Source organism: Taudactylus pleione, unplaced genomic scaffold (genome assembly GCF_031769625.1).
Source record: "Taudactylus pleione unplaced genomic scaffold, aTauple2 ptg000154l, whole genome shotgun sequence".
Lineage (NCBI taxonomy): Eukaryota > Metazoa > Chordata > Amphibia > Anura > Myobatrachidae > Taudactylus > Taudactylus pleione.
Window position 1 is genome coordinate 6,656,754 of NW_028284556.1, and position 18,239 is coordinate 6,674,992.

The following is an 18,239-nucleotide window of genomic DNA, read 5'->3' on the forward strand; positions in this document are numbered from 1 at the left end:
AATTGTATTTATGTTGTCAGGAACAGATAATCATTGATAACAATATTACAAGTAGAATAATGTACTATTTCAAACTGATCTGGGTATGGCAGCTCTAAGTGAAGGAAACAATCATACGATATCAAGCTAGATAAACCCTTTTATGATAAATAAACATAGACACTGCTTCAACGCTTTAGTGTCTTTTTCTGTAGTCACGTCTGCGACTGTATGCTAACGTTAGGATCAGCCCTTCCCCTGGTGTACAAGTGTACGCCTGATTGTTCAAGGACTGAGACCCCCACTTTGAGCATCTTCAGACGCCCTAACAACGCTTGTTGTGTCATCTGAGTATGGCCTCCAATGTGAGTGATAAAGTGTCTGTGTACGCAAATACTTCAGCGACAAGCAAACAACATAACAAGAACTACGACACTCCCATTACACGCCCATAAGACGGACCATCTCTGTGTGACTAAATCGCCACCTCCCAGTCACCGCCCAGCACATTTCCACAACACTTCTTAATTGCAACTGTGGCTCTGTTCCCATGCACAGTGTAACACATGTACCATATACGTTTTTAGGGATTTTCGCACACACATATAAAATCGCTCAACTCCATGAAGATAGACATTTGTGATACTGATTCAGGCCCAGATAGTCTGATTTGCTTCAAGTCCTTTAAACTGTAGTCAAGTACAGGACACATTACCGGTATCCCAGACAGTATATTCATTATCTTGATCTATGTGCAGCTGATGGGTTTTCTTGTCATATCTCCAATGCACCACAGGGTTCTAGTGAGTCTATTATGGAAACATTTGTATACTGTCTTGTCAGCATTTCTGAAACACTCTATTAAATATTAAAGCATTTTTTGCCCTCTGGAACACTGTACTGTCCACATATCTTTAATACTTCCCTGTGGCTTTGCCAATGCTTTCCTGTCATCAGTCATTATGTAAAATGCTATTCAAATCTAAATGCACCCCAATTTATATAACTACTAAATGCACAGGATGTATGTTATCTTAAACAAGCTGACTGCAGTACTATGATGGAATATAAACAAATGTACTTATTATGTACAGCAGTGGTTTTCAAACCCAGGGCCTGATTCACACCCGCTCGCGAGCGCTGTGCGCTCGCAAGTGGGTCAATGGTGGCCCAATGCGCACGCACGGCGTGTGCGAGCCCCGGAGCGAGTGAGACCTCACTTGCTCCGTAGCTTGCAGCAAAACGGGGCGGCTGTCGATGTTGATTGACAACTCGCTCCGTTTTGTAGGCGGATAGGGGGGGTGGCTGAACAAACGTAGGTGTTCCCGAAGGAACGCCTGCTATTTGTGGGCGGCTCTACTGACATCACTCGTGATGTCAGTAGTGGACTTCCGGCTCTATTAGAGCTGGAAGTCCACTTGGCATTGCGAATGCCAAGGGTCTCCTCGCAATGCCGATGGTCCCGATAATCGCGACCATCGCCAGGCTGCTCGCACAAGCTGTGGGTGGTCACCCACAGCTGTGCGAGCGGCCTGGAGGCCGGAATTTAAAAAAATAGGTACGCCCTGATTCAGAGCGAGCACACGCAAATAGCATGCGCCACTGAATCAGGCTCCCAGTCCCCAACTACCGACAACAGGTAATGTTTACTGTATTTCTCTAAGCATACTGTTTTTCTTTAAACTACTTTGCTTGGTAATTGTCAACCTCTTTCCACAGACAGAAATACTGAAAACATGACCTGCTGGAGTACTCTGGGATGAGAAACATTGATGTAGATTACATGGTAGAGATTAAAAAGAGGTGAACAATCAGTCGTTCCCTCCTACATTAACATGAATGGGGCCGCATGCGATATCATCAGGATTGATATGCAGCACATCAAACCTGATGATGTTGCATGTAACTGTGGAAGCGTGCATTCACACTGCACTATATGTCGTTATAATTTGGCCAAATGTCATCAGCCCACACATGTTCATAAAGCAGTGTACAAATGTAATCTAATAACAATTTCCCTTAGTCCATTACATTATGTCAGAGGTTCCCAAACGCGGTCCTCAAGGCACTTAAGGCACCCCAACAGCTCAGGTTTTAGAGATATGCATGGTTGAGCGCAGGTGGTTAAATCAAATTAACTGAGGTACTAATGAAGTCACCTGTGGTCAAGCATGGATATCCTTAAAACCTGGGCTGTTAGGGTGCCTTGAGGACTGACTTTTGGAGGCTCTGCATTATTTTGTGTTCTGCATTTAGTATGTGTGCCAGCATCATAATGCACCATGCTGGCCAGTGCCAGGTCACCCTACCGAGGCTGAGTATAGACCTCTACTGGGCATGCGCCAGCTTGCAGTATGTGTAGTGAAGCACCACATGCAGAGCAGAAGAGGCACCCACTCTGCTATGGGGCCCAGCATTGCAGTCTTCCACCCCTGCAACAGGTCACTTGCCTACTACCAAACATGTGGATATAATCCACCTATTCATCTCATTTTGAGTACATAGGTGCATGTCCTCTTTCCTATTTTGGGAAGTGCTCCTGTGCAAATTGTTAAATTCTTTATGATCATCTGGAACCATCCATATATTTAGTTACAATACTCTTACCACACAGTACAATAGTTATGACAGATAGAGCTCAGAAGGACAGTCAGGTTACTCTCTGGGTCACATTTGTGCTTTTTAATGCTTTCATTAAGTTGGCAGATTTGAGCATGTAAATGCACTGTATAATAATTTACCTGGCTAGTGCACATCTGTCCTATTTAAAGTATAGGCTGATGGCTGATCTTTCTACAGCCTCTGAGGATGGAGGAATACAGAGGTTTTGTGGCCATTGTCAAAATTAGGAATCACCACCACCCAAATGCACAATTTTTATTCCTTAAAGCTCATTTAAATGTTGTGTGAATATGAAAGTTACTGTACATGTGAGCAGCACACAAGGCACATTACATTGTGCATGTAGCACACTTACACCAGTTCTAATGCCTGCAATCCAAAGGAGCACAATTTTGCACCCCCACAGTCATCACCATGTACATGCTAAGCCACTTATAAATGCAAATATATATGCACAATGTCACCAATCGGTGTAGTGCTGCAGGGCAGCATATCTACAAGGATGTAAATGGCCTTTACTGCATGCTTATGAAATACATTTCATAAATGTATATATGTTCTGTAAGCGTATAGAATATTTAATACATATGCTATTTGATATATAGTAAGAACACTAAAAGTTATGCCGATCAATTTTAATTGCAGCAAGTAGAGACTTTAGCTTACACAGGTGTAAAATTAGTTGTGGTTTCAAATTGTCAGCATATGAAACATTGTGTCTATACTGGTCAATAACACAGTTCCCCAGTAGGGGCAGTATACATATGAGAAGTGCTCTAAATTAACTTAACTGAAAATAATATAATTACACTTGTACACACAGTAACCATTTGTCTCCATATAAAGTATTCAAGGTGATAATTTGATAATCAGAAAGCACTACTAGTCTATGCCATTCTTCTCCGTGAGCAGGTGGATGTAACTAATCTATAGATCACTGTGACTTTCCCTGTACAATACAGAAGGACAACAATTTGTATGCTGATGCTAATGCTTGACTTGGAAGGAAATAAGTAAGAGAAAAAACAAAAGCAACCTCAGTCTGTCTAGCAAGCGGAAGTCAGCAGGTCATTATTGTCAATCATTCCTGATCCCCAATCCCCAACAAGGTAAGTCAAAGTCATATTCTTGAGCTGTATTATGGTCTATTATCAACTTCATCTCTGAATGCTGGATGGACAGTAAACATTTTCAGCAAGACCCAATGATTAACTCGCGCTCTCCCACTATATATTTTAGCCAACAAAATATTAGTAATATATTAATATTAAAACAGCCAATACATAAATATATATTCACATTGTTTTGTTGCAGTTGGCTTCAAAATAAATGGATTCAATGATAATGAATATGTAAGTTATGCACATGTATTTTGTCTGTCTGCCTGCTATTACACCTACTCTAAATAAAACAGATGGTCTATTACAGTCATCACCCATCCCCAACAATGCATGTTTTCCAGATTTCTATGTGACCAGGTAGGATGATTACTGACACAGCCTAGTAGATTAAGTCACCTGTACATGATTAAAGAAATCCTGAAAACATGAGCTGATTTAAAAACACTGACTTATGCTGATATAGTAGCAGTGCACTTGGCAGTACTTTTTGGCAATAACATTATACAGTACACTTAAAATTATTGGCAATGTTTTCTGCAAAAATAAACTATGAGCATATTGAGATATAGAAATATTTAACTTTTATGTAATATTTGTAAAACATAAGAGATGGAGATTAACAGTTTGATAGAACCTTAACTATAGGTGTTGTAGTTACATCATGCTGGATCTATAGTAGGCTATCACTCACCATAAAGATGGAGAGTAGAACTTTAAATAAAAAAAACCCAGACTGAATCTATTTTAATTACGAAACGTCTGTTGGAAGCAGGGTCTGCAACCCTGATGAAAACCACATGAATATTGGGGAGGAAGTAGACTCTTTGCTTTGAAGCAGCATTAACACTTCATGTAGCCTTTTTAATTGTACAGCAAGGTGCCAAGATGTCCTTATTAGTCCTCGTGTCCACACGGAGACACAGCGGGAACTTTGGCTTCCTTGAAATCTTACTCCAAAACCTTATCATGCAGCAATATATCTTACAGAGTTTAAGTATTTCTTTTTAAGGTCTGTCATGCAATATTTAAAACTGCTTTTTTTTGTACAATAGTTCTATATCTATATACTGTATATACTTGCTGTGTGTGTGTGTTTTCAGAGTACTATTTTTTAGCCAATGCAGTATATGAAAACAAAGCATATCTGTTGTATTTTTTCATATGATACTTGAGTTACTGAAGTATTAAAGTATTTTAAGGATACAGTGAAATTCAACGTGTATCTTATTTCACAAAAATAAGAAGAGAAAGGTAAGTAGTTTTGAGGGTGCACTAGCGACCATAAAAATATAAATTAAAAGTTATAAACTTTATTGGTATGTATTAAATATTTATAAGTTAAAATAGGTGAAATATAAAATGAAAGAACATGAAAAAGGAATGAAAATAGTAAAGTGTATTAAACTCTTAGGCAACTGCACAACTGGGCACTATCACCTTTGTAATTTCATCATTCTTATACTATTCTTTATTAACCACACAGATCATTACTGTGCCACTCAAATGTATTCATGTCCTGCTATTGAGAAGTCATATAATATCCTACACATGTACAACTCAGCATGAATTAATATATATTCTCACATTAATCACCAATTAAGTTGTGGCAGGTTAGGGCTACATATGCAGTATCTATTAGCTTCTGCCATTCGATCCTAGAATATTGTTGTTATTATTGCTTTTATTTTTGTGGTTCTGTCCTCTGCCAAAGCTGTCAGTGCTTTCTCATTGCTTTTTTTGGAGGCAGCTAAAAAGTCACCAGGTATACAGTGTAACACATGTATCACTCTCAATCTAACAGCATAAACAATAACAGTGTGTTTCAATATATTCAGAACATAGACTGTATAGAGCCTGCGGTCGTTTCACCATTCAGGCTTTGTCAAGGCATATGTAGCCCTAACCTGCCACAACCTAAATGATGAAATTACAAAGGTGATAGTGCCCAGTTATGCAGTTACCTAAGAGGAACTGATTGGATACATTTAAAGGGCTAGACTACACAATACCCATCTCTTCCTTAGTGAGGGAATAACATTCTATTAAACTGTCTGGCCATAACGTATGAATCTAAGACATAACAGTGTGTGATTACTTATAAGCAATTAGCTGTAATAAGTGACTTACAGAAACGGAACGACACAGACAATGGTTGTTTTGTTGAACATATATTTTAATACACTTTACTATTTTTTCATTCCTTTTTTCATGTTCTTTCGTTTTATATTTCACCTATTTTAACTTATAAATATTTAATACATACCAATAAAGTTTATAACTTTTAAATTATATTTTTGTGGTCGCTAGTGCACCCTCGAAACTACTTACCTTTCTCTTTTTATTTTTGTGATATGTGTAAAAATTGAGTAGCGGATAGCACCTCATAGAAGCCATATAACTATGAGGTAGAGACATGTAACTACAGATTTGTGCTATTTTGAAATAAGGACCATTGAAGATATTAGTTAGGATAAAGACACTGGTGCAGGATTCATCCCTGTCTTGATCCTGTGTGTATCATATTATATGATAAATAAAAACTGGCGCAAAGTTTACAAAAATGTAGCAATAAAGAAAAAAGTTGCAAACTGAAAGCACTGTAATTATGTAAAAAAAACTATAGGATTCTGTCTTGTATAATGCCCTGTAGTGTTCTTTTCAGTTTACACAGCCAAAATCCCTAAGGCAGTTTTCAAGGTTTAAATTTGTATGTTCTCAATGAACCCATTCAGTGAGAAGAGTTAATCAACAGATATTCTCCATCTAGTAACAAGTCCCTCGCCCCCTTATGTAGACATCTAGCAAGATATCTACTGTGTGCAACAAGAGAGCCACTTAATAAATGCTGGGCTCAAAACGGCAGGATATAAGTGGCCTCCCTGTGCTAATCAGCAAGCTTAGGCTAACCTTACCTCCCTACTGGGATGTCAGTTGAATAGGTTAAGTGCTGACAGGCCAAAGAGAGCCTCAGCCTCTTTACTTGTGTGGTCTGGGGAGGTCTAAGATTACATACCTCTGTAAATATTTCCCAAGTGATTCCACAACAACAACAAGAGTAAGGAGAAAAGCAGAGTGGTTTACACTACGGATAGTAACCCTAGCAATGTCACCGTATCACAGATACAGGGTGCTACCGTTACAGGTGAGCTGAAAGACCTGTGTAGCTAGAAGGCTAAAGGTCCCTTTAAGCCCTTGTAACTCAGATCAGATAAGTGGCTGCAGACTCAAAGTCTGCACAATACACAGGACAAGGTACACAAGACTGTATATCAAACTTCATCCTAGCTGTTGTAATTGTGTAACACTGTTGTAATTGTGTAACACTGAATTTATAGTCCTATTCTCCTATTAAGGACCACACAATATGATGGTTTAACATACATGCTATTACGTGTGCATTACGTACTTGTAAAAAGTTACACTCCATTGAATAAGATGTCAAACGAACTCTATTAAAAAACAATCCTACTTTTATCTGTCATTAAGGGGCATACGTATCAAAGCTTGATGTGAGATAAAATTGTGAAATAAATATCACCAACCAATCAGTTCCAAACTATCATTTCTTAAACACAGCTGGAAAATGTAAGTTAGAAGCTGATTGGTTGGTGATATATATCTCACAATTTTATCTCACATCATGCGTTGATACATATGCCCCTAAATACCTCTGAGCTGCACGATACAGGTAATTATTAGAGAATATGGGGGTAGATGTATTATAGCGGCAGTTAACGTGCCGCTGTATTGCTTCCTGCTTCACCTCTTTACCGAGGCGAAGCAGGAAGCACTACCGATGAGATGGATAAGCATCTCATCGGCCGGAGCGGGGGAGCGTTATCTCCCCCCTCCGACGCTACCCGCTAGAGACTGCAGCGGATCAGCCTAGTGCTGATGCCCTGTGTCTCATTCCCGGCCGGCTCGACTGAGCATGCGCGGGATATCGCAAGTATCGCGAGATCCCCACATGCAGACTGGAGCCAGCAGCAGCCGCAGCAGGGATAGCGCTGTCCCTGATGTGGAGATAGGGCAGCACCAGGCTGTAGCTGTCGATAGTGACAGCTACAGCAGGCTGAACGGTCAGGCGATCTGACCATTCATACATGGCCCAGGCTAACGGCGCTGCTAACTTGTAGATAGCAACGCCGATAATGACAGGGGCACATAGCGCCAAACCCCCGATCATACATCGGGTAGAAGCGGTATCAGCTCACATAACGTGCGCTGATACCGCTTCAGGTCTTCTTACATCTCCCCCATTGTGTTAATTGAATACAATTTTAGAGATAGTTTGCCTCCACTTACCGCCTACTTCACTTTTATAGAACACCTTCATGGCGTTAATGTGATTTATATGTTTAGCTAGTTACTGTGGAGTAAAAGCAGAGCTGAATGCAGCTCACCTATTCTACCCTTCACTCCAGCTCTGCATAGCCCACAGTTCTGTTGCCAAGACCTCACTGAACTTGGAGTACATGATACTGCCCAGTTGCAGCCCAATTACGCTCCTTTAGTCACAAGTTAAGATTGAAATGAAATGCATATGACTCTACATCTCCTGTGCCTGCGTACGCTTGGTTCCAGGGATTGTACAGTGCAAAAACATGCAAGATACACCCTGCAAATGGGAAAACGCTTCATCGCCTGCACAGTGTATCATTAAGAGTCTGCTCACATCATCAATTTCATCATCCGATGAAATTAAGTTACCAATATAGTTGAAATACATGTGAATAACAATGCTAAAGCTGGGTACACACTATACAATTGTGTACCCAGCTGCAGTGGCAAACAAGGATTTCTAAAGGGGGGTTTCCAAACGCTTGATTTTAGAGTGAGTGTGGCCTGTCCATGAAGAGGGCATAATCAGCACTTACCCAGATTTAATATGTTACATACAAAGGATATTGTGTTGCATAATCCTAGCATATAGAGGACCAGCGATCACAGTAAGCCATTAGATGTGGCAGTAGGTCCATCCTGTCTGAGCTGAACGTTTTTCTTCAGACAGAAACCCCCCCTGTGTTTGCCTATGAGCTGACAGGACGTCGCGATAGAACGATACTTCGCACCTTCAGTTCAGACTGCACAATGTGTTGTATGACGGCGCGATATGACATTCCATGCTGCATTTAGCAGCATAGCGTTGTTCATTGCGTTGTACCATCGCGTGTGCCCAGGGGCGCCGAGAGGGGGGGAGTGGGTACAGATTACCGGGGCCCGGGCTTCCTGAGGGGCCCAGCGGGGGCCCGGGTCCGCTCCCCCTCCCTCACAGCAGCCCAGCACACAGAAGGGCCTGATTCAGAGCCAGACGCTATTTCCGCTCGCTCGTCCAGAAAAAGGGGCTGGCTATTTTAATTGACCGTTCGCTCTTTGCGGTCTGTTGACGCCTCTATGTCTGAACGAGCGAACGAAACATGCGGACGTTTTTTTGTAAAAAACGCCCCCTGGTCGCTCGCATCATACCTCATCTCCACTATTTATTAGATTAATCGAGTACATCGAAAGGCGTCTGAACTGATCGCAGTGCTTGTGGTTGGATTTTCCTACCGCAATCATGCGAACAGTTCAGGCTTAGAAACAACCAAGTGACGTGGTCGATGACGCTGCTTTGTTAATTATGCACACCCTTAAAACGCCCGTTTTGACCTTTTGGCACGCCTGCGTTCGGATCTCCCCTCCCCGTTTTCAAGCACCTTCCCCTGTTACCACCCACAAACGCCTCAACCTGTCACTCAAATTAGCAGGCATTCGCTATTTTGCACACGATTTTCGTCCGCACTGACTGGTTCGCGCATGCGTACTAAAACCCATAGGCATGCGCAGATGTGCAAACATCGCTCGGAGCGAACGAGCGGCTGCTTACGAGCGGCTCTGAATCAGGCCCAGAGTGTGCTGAGCAGCAGCCACAGCAGTCTCCTATAAACAAAATATTAATAATCCGTGCGCTTCACGTCTATGATAGAAATGCTGCAAAGGTTCAAACAATAGTGCACCCAAAATACACTAGAAATACAACAGATAAAACACAGGGGAACCTTGCGCAAAACCTTCAATTGGTACCAATATGATTAGGGTGGTGATTTATTCATAACCCCCCGCTCAAATCAATCGGTAGAATCTGAAACAACGATAGTCAAATGTCAATGTCTTATTATAATAAGTTCATGCTCATGGATCCTCTTCTTAAATAAAAATGGTTTGCCCAAACGTCACAAATGTCATAGATAAGATTTCTTCACACACACCGTCGTGTCCTCTTTGTTCCTCAAAGATATAAAGGGAGACAAGGAAGGGCCACAATAGTGTAATACACTTTTATTTCTGACAAAATTCGTTTAAAAACACTGAGGCTGCGTACCAGATTTCAAGGTGTAAACAAACACCATCAAACACAAGGGATTTGTAACAACAGGGTACCAAGGGTTCAAGAATCCACCCCTTTCTAGCCTTGGTCTGGAACAGCTACTCCTCAGATCACCAACGCGTTTCAGCTGTCATAGAGCCTTTATCAAGGTGTGTCTGGGCTAAACCAAAATTTGCTTTAAATTCCCCCCCAAATGATATGATATGATTGGTCAACGCAAAGTTTCTTCATTTCAATGGGGATGTTTCTGTATTTTCATTATGTAAAGCGCTAACTACTTCTAATATTAATCCTGTAAACCCCACCTTTATTTAGTGGTAAAAATCAGCCTTATATTGAGGAAAATCGATGTGAATGTCCCTGCGTTCCACTGCGATCTTCGCGTGGAACGCACCCGCTTCTGGGTCTTACATCCGGAAGTCCTCTACATTGCGTTCCACCGGTAACTCCCAGGTGGAACGCATAAACTTCCGGCCTCCGCCAGATATTATGTACAAGAGACGCTCTATATTGCGTTTCACCTCTCCATCTGGTGGAGCGCACAGGTTCCTAGTGAAGCGGATAATATACCATGGTAACATTGTTTTCACTGACCCCATATAGAATTGCCAGTGAATCAATAGTGCTGATATTGGACCAGAATAAATGGGGTGTGTAAAACACGTATATCTAAAAGTACATATGTGTATATGATAAAACATGCATATATAGGAGATGGTAATAAACAGTAAATAATGGCTCTTATAAGAATATAAATAGTCATAAAATTCATATAAAAATACATATAAAAATTCATAAGAACCATCAAAGATACCGTAAAAATTCTATAAAAACCACTTGAGTTCAAAATCCATATTCATTCCTTTGGGGTGGAGCGTTCCCATCTCATAAATCATTTCCATCTCTGTTTTTGCCAGATTACTTTCTATTTTCTTTTTTCTCCAGGGTTTTTCTACTATTTTTATACCTATTACTTTATTGATTCCCTGGATGGAACTACCATGAAATTCTCTAAAGTGATTCGAAACCGAATGTTTCTCAAACCCTTTCTTGATGTTCCTAACATGCTCCGCCCATCTCTCCTTCAGAGAACGGGTTGTCCGGCCTATGTATTGAAGGCCGCATTTACATTCAATTAGATATACACAATTGGTACTATTGCATGTAATGAATTGCGAGATATCATACACCATTCCAGTATTGTTTGAGCAATATTGTTCTAATTTACTGGACTGTGTCAGATGGTTCCTGCACATCTGGCACATTCCACACCGGTAAAAACCTTTTGATTTAATTCTATTTGTTCTTTTTAATGGAACCGCACTTTTTACCAGTCGATTCTTCAAGTTCCCAGCCTTCCTATATATAAAGGATGGTTTATCTGGGATAAGTGGTTTCAAAACCGGGTCCTTTTTTAGAAGGTGCCAATATTTTTTGATCAATTTTTCAATAATTTTATACTGTCCATTAAACGTGGTAATGAAAGGTATCTTTAATTTTTCCTGGACTGTGCTTCTAATTTTTGGTACCAACAATGATTCTCTATCAATTTCGTCCATCTCGCTAATAGGGATTTCTAACTCACTGTTGCGGTAACCTTTAGCAAGAAATTTTTTCTGCATGACACCTGCTTGTTCTAAGAATACTTCTTTTTCTGTGCAATTTCTTCTCACTCTCTTGATTTGGCCTTTCGGTATGTTTTTGAGCCAAGCTGGATGGTGGTTACTTTTCATGCTTATGTAGGAATTGCTATCTGTTGGTTTTGTATGGTTTTTTGTATGTATACAGTTTTCTTTTATATAGATACTAAGATCTAAAAATATGATCTCTGTTCTACTGTGATTGAATAAAAGATGAATATTAAAATCATTCACATTTCATTTTTCACAGAACGTTATTAATTCTTCCTCATTTCCTTTCCAGATAAAAAGGATATCATCTATGAACCTATGCCATAATTTCAAATTGTTTATATATATATTATTGGTCCATATATTTTCCTCTTCCCACAAGCCCATGAAGAGGTTCGCGTACGAAGGGGCAAAACGGGTTCCCATAGCAGTCCCCCTTTTTTGTTCATAAAAATTACCACCATACCAAAAGAAGTTGTTATTTAAAATAAAATCAATACTTTCTATAATAAAATTAATTTTATTCTCACTAATATTGCTCTGGGTTAAAAAGAATTTTGTGGCTTCTATACCTTTTTTGTGTTCATTCACCGTATAGAGACTACTGACATCTGCTGTCACCAGAATGTAGTCTTCTTGCCATTCTAAATCTTTAATTTTATTAAGAATGTCAGTGGTGTCTTTAATATAAGATTTCAATTTTACAACTTCAGGTTGTAAGTGGAAATCTGTATAATGTGACAAATTCGAAGTCACAGATTCTGTACCGGCCACTATGGGTCTTCCTGGGGGATCAATTAAACTTTTGTGGATTTTTGGGAGTACATAAAATACTGGGAAGGAGGGGTTATCATTAATTATATATTTAGCCTCATTTTGTGATATGGTATTACTTTCTTCATATTTATTTACCAACTTTTCCAATTCCTTTTCAATACGATCACTTGGATTAATCTTTAGCAGTTTGTAGGTAGTTTTATCTTGTAATTGACGTAAAATTTATTTTTCATACTTATACGTATCCATGATGACAATACTTCCCCCTTTATCGGCGGGTTTAATTGTGATCATTTAATTCTTTTCCAAACTTTCTATATCTTCTCTTTCTTTTTTATTAAGATTATTTTGAATATTATTCCAAGTGGGTTTTACTTCCTCCAGTTCTTCACAAATCGCTTTTTGGAAGCTTTCAATAAAGCATCCGCGATTGAATGTTGGGTTAAAACTTGATTTAGGTTTGAAAGTTTCTCTTCCACCATTCTCAATACCTTGTTGGTTAATAAAATATTTTTTTAGAGAGATTTTCCTCACAAATTTCTGGAGGTCTATATATGTTTGAAATTTATTCAATTTTGAGGTTGGAGCAAATTTTAATCCCTTTTGTAGGGCTGAATTCTCATCTTGGGACAACATAAATGTACTTAGATTATAGATCTTAGTTTCAACCTGATTCATATTTTCAATAGAGTTATCTATATTTTCTAGGGGTTTTTTATTTGTGTTTTTCCCTTTTCCTCTACAGCCTCTATTGTGTCTATTTTTTTTCTTTTGATTATGTTTTTCTGTTCCTCCTCCAACTCCTGTCTAAAAAATTCCTATCAATGAAGAACCTATATCTATTAGTTGGCCTTCCTTTATCAGGACGGTATTGGTCCGAATACCATTCATCTTTAACAAAGTACCTGTCATTATTGAATGGGTTCCTATGGTATTCCTCATGATTGCCTGATTTCAAAGGTCTTCTATTCCTGCTTTTATTGGGGTATTTTCCAACCTCATCCTGCTTAGATTTATACGGAGTTAATTTCTCCTTCCTCTTTTTGTCCTTACGTCTCCATTCAAATCTTAATGGAGTCGGATTGTTTCTTTTGAATTGAAATTTTTCTTCCTCTATACAGTCACAGGGGGTACTTATATCTCCTCATGAATCAGCATACTGTCTAAAAAAGAATTATTCTTTTCCAAATCAGACTGTTCATCCCCATAGTTTCTATCCCTCAGGACATTCACATCGATTTTCCTCAATATAAGGCTGATTTTTACCACTAAATAAAGGTGGGGTTTACAGGATTAATATTAGAAGTAGTTAGCGCTTTACATAATGAGAATACAGAAACATCCCCATTGAAATGAAGAAAATTTGCGTTGACCAATCATATCATTTGGGGGGGAATTTAAAGCAAATTTTTGGTTTAGCCCAGACACACCTTGATAAAGGCTCTATGACAGCTGAAACGCGTTGGTGATCTGAGGAGTAGCTGTTCCAGACCAAGGCTAGAAAGCGGTGGATTCTTGAACCCAGGAGGTACCCTGTTGTTACAAATCCCTTGTGTTTGATGGTGTTTGTTTACACCTTGAAATCTGGTACGCAGCCTCAGTGTTTTTAAACGAATTTTGTCAGAAATAAAAGTGTATTACACTATTGTGGCCCTTCCTTGTCTCCCTTTATATCTTTGAGGAACAAAGAGGACACGACGGTGTGTGTGAAGAAATCTTATCTATGACATTTTTGACGTTTGGGCAAACCATTTTTATTTAAGAAGAGGATCCATGAGCATGAACTTATTATAATAAGACATTGACATTTGACTATCGTTGTTTCAGATTCTACCGATTGATTTGAGCGGGGGTTATGAATAAATCACCACCCTAATCATATTGGTACCAATTGAAGGTTTTGCGCAAGGTTCCCCTGTGTTTTATCTACAGCAGTCTCCTATGACTGTGGGGGGGAGCGATCACACTGATCGCGCCCCTCCTGGCTTTGAGCAGGGCTGAGGGGGCCCAGAGCGCCCCCCTCCCCAGCACGCAGCGCCGCTTTGCGGCACTTCAAAACTTTTTTTTTTCGGGAAGGGGGCGTGGCCACACCTCCCACGATTAGGCCACGCCCCCTATTACCCGGGCCCGCGGCGGCTATCAGCGGGCCTGCGTGTGCCCACATGACCCGTGGGCACACGCAATCGGTCATACACAAATGCGATCCACATGATATATCGTTCCGATCCGCACCAAACTAATATATCCTAAAACGGATCGCATAGTGTGTACCCAGCTTTAGTCCTACCTTTACACAGGCATAAGTAGAAAGACCCAAGTTTATATACCACTGTATTGTCAGATGCAGGTTAGTCATAACATTGGAAGGTTTACCCCTTATTCATGTGTATGCATACATGATAAAAGCAACAATATCAACAGCACATATTACAGTGATACCCTTTTAACAAGTAATGAGGTAAGTAAGAACCCTGCTCACCAGTTAAAAGTACAGTCCATTTGCCTTCGCTCATGCATATATATTACAGCAAGATGGAAATCCATATCCTGATTGTTACAAGCAATAAATTACATGTAAAACACGGTTGGTGTAATGGTTAGCATTACTGCCTCACAGCACGCACTCTGTGTGGAGTTTGTATATTCTCTCCATGTTTGTGTGGGTTTCCTTCGGATACTTTGGTTTCCTCCCACAATCCAAAAATATACTGTTAGCTTAATTGGCTTCCATCAAAAATTAACCCCTATTGTGTATGTGTGTGTACATGTGGTAAGGAATATAAAGTGTAAGCTTCACTAGGGCAGGGACTGATGCAATGGCTAAAATTCTCTGTAAAGTGATGTGGAATATGTAAACGTGCCCAGGTTTTACATGGTCTTAAACATGATACAAAAATCTTTGAAAATCTGGTGGTAAATGTATTATGTAGCAAGGTTGCAGCCAGGATGTCTGTGTTTTCTCATTGGTTTTGCATCTTGCTGATTTACTAAGCTCAAAACTGTAAAAAAAAAAACTACCACCAAACTGCCATTTCGATCTCCATACCATCTATTTACATGAAAACAGTATAAACCCCCAGCTTTCTCAATGAGTCTGGTTAGCGCAATGCTATATTCTTTATGGTAATTGTGTCTGCAACAAAATGTGGTCCCTCATCTACAATGATCACAGCATGCTGCCATGCCAGCCATACTTATATGACCCCTGCATACTGCTCATTCTTCTATATGACTGTATATGTACATTAATGTCAGAGTTATTATATTTGTCTTCTTTATTGTCTTATATAGACATGCTGTTATCTATTACTGCATATGATGCTTCAATAAATAAAATATTTGGCTTGAAAAAAAAGAGAATAAATGCATAAAAAGATACAGTGTATATTCAATAAAATACTAAAACATTTTGTGTTTGTGACAGTCAAAATCTTTTAATATTTTTTATCACATGTGCACTGTTGGTCCAAGGGAGCCTTTTTGGGACATTGAATGTACCAGTAGAAAACATATTGTTTTGTAATATTAACAATTGATAATTATTATTATTATTAATGTAGTGACATATATAAATATATATATTTTATTCTAGCACCCTGCACCTGTCACAACCCGTGCAGTTCCTCTTTCCTGCCTGGAGTGTCACTTTCTGCTCTGGTGCTTCTAGCACATTCAGCTGATGCAACAAACTGCTGAGATACAGACCAGAGAGTGCTAGAAGTACCAGAGCAAGGAGTGACACCCCAGCAGGAAAGAGGAACTGCACAGGTTATGACAGGTGCAGGCTGCTAGAATGAACACACACACATATTTGTGTGTGTATATATATATATATATATATATAATATATATATATATAATTATATATATATATATATATATATATATATATACACACACACAATTGGGAAATAGCCGACACTCGTATGCTGAAAGTGCGCCGATGCCCTCCTTGATTACCAGCCCTATGCAGGGACGGAAAAACCAATAAACAAAACAGGCGGCACTCAGGCGTCTTTAAAGAAATGCACTAGACCCCACAGCTGAAGTCAGATTTCAGCTGTAGGGTCTAGTGTATTTCTTTAAAGACGCCTGAGTGCCGCCTGTTTTGCAGTTTTATATATATATATATATATATATATATATATATATATATAAAACAATGTATTTTTTGACCAAAAAGCAAAGTTTCCAATCAGTGCGATTCTTTTTCAAGATTAACACATGAGGTACACAAATATTATGCAGCACTTTACAGAAAATATTTCAGTCATTCACATCAGTCCCTGCCCCGGTGGAGCGTTCAATCCATATTCCCTTTCACAAGGACACATGAACACTAGGATTCCTTTTTTTTCCAGAAGCCAACTAACCTACAGTAACACTGGGCTTGTGGTGTGCTCAATGTCCTTAACGATATTGAGCACCCACACTGAACGATATATCGTTCAGTGACATCACCCTCCCTCACTTGCAGAACCTGACAATATCATCAGGTTGCCCTGCAAGTACCCCACATTGTGTCCCCCCCTGCTATAGTGGCACCAGTCCTGGATGGTAATTCCTAACGCTGAATGTGAAAGTTTGGGGGCACCCTCACATTTATTGTCCCCCCTGTACTGCTACTACCTAAGTTTCAGCCACTAGAACAGTTTACACTTCTGGAGGTGACTCCACACATTTTCTATTTTTTTATTAAAAGTAAAAACAACAGTGTTGCACTGATCTAAGGGATCCTTGCATCACTATACAAAGACCATGTTTTTGTGGTGGTTTGGCCTATTGGAAACTGGGTTCAACAGAGAGTTCAGTTTAAAAGGTCAAAATGATCTCTAGTAAATTCCATAGTCTGAAACTGAAACCGGACATCAATCCGCACCGGATTAAAAGCGGCAAACCGGTACTTATTAAACTTTGTCCCTGTTCTTTTCAGATCACTTAAGAGTGTCCTGATGATCACAGCAAAACCATATCAGCCATTCAGTACTACAAAAACATTACTGCAATAATTCTGTATGACTTGGCAGCCCCCTCTTTTTTCTTACTTCCCCATTATCTTGTATATATTATTTATTATGCTTTCCTCTCCCAGCTCTCCCAGGAGGGTTTTTATTTTATGCACTTAAGTAACTTTTTTTTAAATTGAATATAAAACATTACAAGTCATACAAAACTTGTGGACAAAAGTTTTCATAACAAATGGAAAAATAAAATAGTAATTCACACACAGGAAGAATATAAAGGGGGAAGGGAGCAAAGTGGGACAACAGTGTTACAGGTACAATGCAATACACATCACCAAATGAAGGGTCCTATTTCTAGTACAAAGATGTGGGAAATTAACTAGACTGAAGGGGCAAAGAACGAGTAGATGGGATATGTAGTGAAGCATAATAATCAAACCAGAGACTCCATTTTACAAAAGGGGAAGAAGAATGTGTTGAGTACTTGAAGCCCAGGGTTTCCTTGTTGTTGCTATGTTGAATGGAAGAGACAATTTTAAGTCGGGAAGGAGGATCCAATCTCTTCCAATATTGGGCAAATGCCGCCCTACTGGCTATGAGAATGTGAAGAATAACATATTTGTTAAGAGATGGGACAGAGGGGTGGAAATTATGTAACAGGGCTATCTCGGGAAGGTGGGAAAGAGATACAGCAGTAATGAGAGTAATTAGATAAAAAATCTCTAGCCACAGTGATTGGATTATTGGGCACGACCAAAAAATGGTAGCAGAGAGCATA

At 39.5% G+C, this 18,239-nt stretch overlaps 1 protein-coding gene across 1 annotated transcript in view; it reads right to left on the reverse strand.

Moving 5' to 3' along the window:
• The window catches only part of KIF26B (kinesin family member 26B), a 507,120-nt gene that overhangs the window by 324,743 nt on the left and 164,138 nt on the right, over window positions 1-18,239 (reverse strand). The gene's annotated exons all lie outside the window — the stretch shown is intronic.